We start from the raw sequence: 4,998 nt of genomic DNA on the forward strand, positions 1-4,998 counted from the left end.
GGTTTCTATACCTAATGACTAAATGAATGATCATGCCATTTTGCTGACTTAAGGAATAGGAAATAATTTTTTAATTAAAATATAATTTCCCATCTGCACACTGAAAATTTAAGAATTTTTAGAAGCCAGTAGAACTTCCAGTGGACCTTCTAGTGGGCTGTTGTACACAAACATTGGAGCAAGAAATAAACATTTGAGGATCACTGAGGGAAGAAGACATGTGAATGGATTGCTTGACCAGGATGCGTGTCTGATGGATTAGCTCCTATGACAGCACAATTAAGGGATAAGGTGAGAAAACAAGGAGTAGAAGTTGTTGGAGTGGTAGGAAGAGATACAAGGAAGAGCAGCTTTGCGGAAACAGAGAATGACGAACAGTGTCAATTGCTATTGAGATGACAAACTATGGACTAAAACTGCATTGGAACCAGTGATTGGGAAGCCATTGGTGTCTTTAACAAGGGCAATCATAGTGGAATCATAGATACCAAACAAATATCTCTAAGAAGACAAGATGAGATGAAACAGAATCCAGGTCACAAATAATATCAACATTGCTTTATTGTTCAAGCTCCCAAATATGATGTCCTCTCTACTTATTTGCTTACCCAGATATGTTCTGCCCCTCCAACACTTCCTCTGCTAATCCAGGAAATCAACTCCTAGATAATTTATCTCCTTAATATTTTTTGTATGTGTCATCTTCTCTCTCTCTCTCTCTCTGTCTCTCTCTCTCTCCACAGCCACAGTCTCAGCACAGACCCTCATCCTTTTACCCCAGGTTACTAAAAAAAAACAATTTTTAATTTTTTTTCCAAAATGAAAATAGCCTTATTGTTTAATCTGATTGTAAAAGTATCACATGCTCATTCTTTAAAAAGTAGTCAACAAAACAAAATAGAAAAAGTAGAAATCACCCATTACCCCAACAGTTAGAAATAAGTATGATATGATCTGGCTCTGTGTTCTTACCCAAATCTCACCTTGAATTGTAATCCCATGTGTTGGGGGAGGGACCTCATGGGAGGTGTTTGGATAATGGGGGCGGTCCCCCATGCTGTTCTCATGATATTGGGTGAGTCCTCAGGAGATCCGATAGTTTTATAAGAGGCTCTTCCCCGTTTGCTCTTCACTTCTCTCTTCTGCTGTCTTGTGAAGAAAGATGTTTTTGCTTTCCCTTCCACCATGATGGTAAGTTTCCTGAGGCCTCCCCAGCAATGTGGAACTGTGAATCAATTAAACCTTTTTCATTATAAATTACGCAGTCTTGGGCAGTTCTTCATAGCAGTGTGAGAATGGACTAATGCAAAGCACTTTTAACACTTTAGTGCATATCAAGCCAAACTACAAAAGTGCTATCTTGTAATTTCCACTATTCACTTAACATACTGTTAATGTCTTTTCGTGTTGTGAAATGATCAATCAATACAGTCATTTCATGAATCACTATAGGGTAGTGGTTAAGAGCATGAAGTCTGGAACCAGACAGCATGGGTCTGAATCCAGCTCTGCTATTTACCACCACTGTGACTTTACACAGGTTAAGTAAACTATATCTCCTGCAGCTCTTTAGTTGTAAATTGGAAAGACCAATAGCACCAACTATTGTAATAAGAACTAATTTAGTTTCTATATGAAAAGTACTTAGAATAGCACCCTACACTTAGAAATACTACATAACTATTAGTTATAAAATATATAGTATTCCATGGCACATGATGTGTACCTTGGGTTTATTTCAACACTCTTGTTGTTATATAAAATATAACAGGTCTTGATCTCCATTCTCATCTCTATCTAATTTATTTTTACAATTATTACCTAGAAGTTAGGTGTTCCTGTAACAAAATTCTGAAATATAGAGCATTGGTTTTAGAACTGGATGGCAGGCAGAACCTGGAAGGAATTGAGGAAGCTGTTACTAAAAGCTGTAGCAGCCTCAAGAAAACCATTAGTGAAGTCTGGAAAGACAGTGAGGAAAATAGTGTTAGAGGCTGAATTTCTGTTATGCATTGGTGGAAGGTTTGGCTACCCTGTCACCTGTGGTCACATGAAAAATAGAAAGAATGCCTAATGCCTAATGTGTTTATGCACCTGGTTGGGGAGATTTCCAAGCAAGATATAGAAAGTTCCAACTGGCTTCTTTTCACCCCCTATAATAAAACATGAGAAGATAAAAATGAACTATTAAAGGAACTAGCAGAAGTTACAGGAAATGTTGTAAGAACAAGATAGTTTCTTGAGGCAGCAAAAGATTCTCAAAGTAAGAAATGGCCTTAAGGCCAGGATTGAATCTAGGGCAGTAAAATGTTGATTCAGGGTAAAGTTGAAGTCAGGCATGAGATTATGAAACTTTGTTAAGACCTTAGAAAGATAAGATTTCTAGACACTTTTCTGTAGATAAAAGGCCTTCTAAAGTTCTTAAGAATGTGCCCTTAAGCCTTTTTTGATTAAACAGGCTTCTAAAAATTTTAGAGCAGTGGTCCCCAACCTTTTTGGCACCAGACAGGTTTCATGGAAGACAATTTTTCCATGGATGGGGGACACCAGAGGGAGATGGTTTTGGGATAAGAGGATGAAACTGCTCCACCTCAGATTACCAGGCATTAGTTAGATTCTCATAGGAATGTGCAACCTAGATCCCTCACATGTGCAGTTCACAATTGGGTTGGCACTCCTATCAGAATCTAATGCTGCTGCAGATCTGACAGGAGGTGGAGCTGAGGCGGTAATGCTCGCTTGCCTGCTCACCACCTGCTGTGTGGTCAGGTTCCTAACAGACCATGGACTGGTACTGGTCCATGGTCTGGGGGTTGGGGACCCCTGTCTGAGAGTCATTGTCTCACAGCAGCCTCTCAGGAAGCCCTAGATAGAGAAGAACTTACTCTGAAGGGCTTTGTGGAATGGAATATAATTTGATGTGCAAGTATCCCATAAAGTTGTTAAAGGCATTATGTCAGCTTGGACTGACATGTTCAAAATGAAGAGTATACTTGCTACTAGAGCCCTGAGCCATCATGTAAGAAATCTGTACATCCTGCTAGTGAGGCCACATGGGCAGTTTCTGAAACTGTGTGGAGAGATACAGTGGCCCAGCTGAATGCCGCCTTCCAGCCGAGACACCAAACTGGTGACCGAAGCCTTTCTGGGCCATCCAGACAGACTAGTTACCAAGTCAGTATCATCAAGTGACCCCAGTTGTTGCCACATGAGGCAGTAGAATCTCCCAACTGAACCTTGCTCTAATTCCTGACTTATAGATTGTAAGGTTAATAAAATGAATAGTAATTTTAAACTATACTAACTGATTTCTCATGTTGCCATAGATAATTGGCAAAAAATGTAGTCACTGCAAGACTGGTTTAAACAACAACATACAACAACAACAGTAACAGTAACAGCAATCATGTTTCTCTATATTTGTAATCTTTCATTTCTTTATTTTCTGGTAAACAGAGTTCAACTCCTGAGTATGACAGTGAACCCAGGAAGAACCTCGACTTTGTCCACATTTTGTTATTTTTATCTTTCAAATTAACCTACACTTTAAATCAAATACCTTGTATATTTTTCGCTGACTGGTTTTTCCAAATGTTTCACGATATTCCATGCTCTGGACAGTTATAAAAAGATCTTAATAAATGCAAACCTAATCTTGCCAATCCCATCCTTAAAGCCCCTTAGTGGTTGTCCTTGGGATGAAGTTTACATTTTGAGCTGTTTATTCCTACAGCCTTTTCTTTACCATTCTCCCATGACGCTGTAGTTTCAAAACTCCTAAGAAGCTGTGCTAATTCTCACTTCTGGACTCTGGAACAGGCTATTCCCTTTGCCTAGAATATTTTGTTTCCTAGTTCTTTTGGTTAACTCTTTTTCATCATTTAAATCTTAGTATAATCTTCACCATCTAAAGGAGGCTTTTACTGAGTTTCTGCTTGATGCTCCTACAGCTTGTGTTTACAGAAACTTAGTACTTGTCACCCACATTTGGACTAAATCTTACTCTGATTAGTACACATGGTTTTGGATAAACGAATTCTCTCTTCCACAGGAGGCCTGCCTGCCTCTGCTTGTGCTGCCACCATGTCTCTAGTGATCCCTGAAAAGTTCCAGCATATTTTGTGAGTATCTTGGAATTCTTAATTTTATCTTGGAATTATTTTCCACTGCCCATTGAAACCAACATCAATGGGCAGTGGAAAATAATCTTTGCCATCACTGCCATTAAGGATGTGGGTAGAAGATACGCTCATGTGGTGTTGAGGAAGCAGACATTGACCTCACTAAGAGGGCAGGAGAACTCACTGAGGATAAGGTGGAACGTGTGATCACCATTATGCAGAACCCATGCCAGTTCAAGATCCCAGGCTGGTCTTTACACAGACAGAAAGATGTAAAGGATGGAAAACACAGCCAGGTCCTAGCCAGTGGTCTGGACAACAAGCTCCATGAAGACCTGGAGCGACTGAAGAAGATTCAGGTTCATAGAGGGCTGCGCCACTTCTGGGGCCTTTGTGTCCCAAACCAGCACGCCAAGACCACTGGCTGCCGTGGCCGCACCGTGGGTGTGTCTAAGAAGAAATAAGCCTGTAAGCTTTGTCTGTTAATAAATAGCTTGTATGCCTTTAAAAAAAACCCTCATTCTAACATCTTTACACAGCTAAAAAATTGATTAATAAGATTTTTTTTTGCATTTAATACACTTTTTGTCACCAAACAAAAGTAAAGAGGAAAAAAATAAACAGCCCACACGTTGCTGAAACAGTGGCTCAGAGCCACCATTATATTATTACTGATGTCCTTATTAAATTTCATGGAAATGAAGATGGAGATACTCAGAGGCATTTCTTAAAGGATTAAGGTCTCACTTGTCTTTCCTGTATAACAAAATAAGTTTAAAAGTCATGTGTCTGTTCTATATGTTGATAATGCTTTTCAAACTTCGTTTTTGTTAAAAGGCTAATTTTTCTTTTCTAATAACAACTTCTAAAGTGAAGA

General features: G+C 39.2%; 1 pseudogene; it reads left to right on the plus strand.

Annotated features, from left to right (window-relative positions):
* The first annotated feature begins 4,083 nt into the window (after nucleotides 1-4,083).
* Nucleotides 4,084-4,585, plus strand: LOC119626191 (small ribosomal subunit protein uS13-like; annotated as a pseudogene).
* The last annotated feature ends 413 nt before the right edge of the window (nucleotides 4,586-4,998 follow it).

This window comes from Chlorocebus sabaeus, chromosome 21 (assembly GCF_047675955.1).
Source record: "Chlorocebus sabaeus isolate Y175 chromosome 21, mChlSab1.0.hap1, whole genome shotgun sequence".
Classification (NCBI taxonomy): domain Eukaryota; kingdom Metazoa; phylum Chordata; class Mammalia; order Primates; family Cercopithecidae; genus Chlorocebus; species Chlorocebus sabaeus.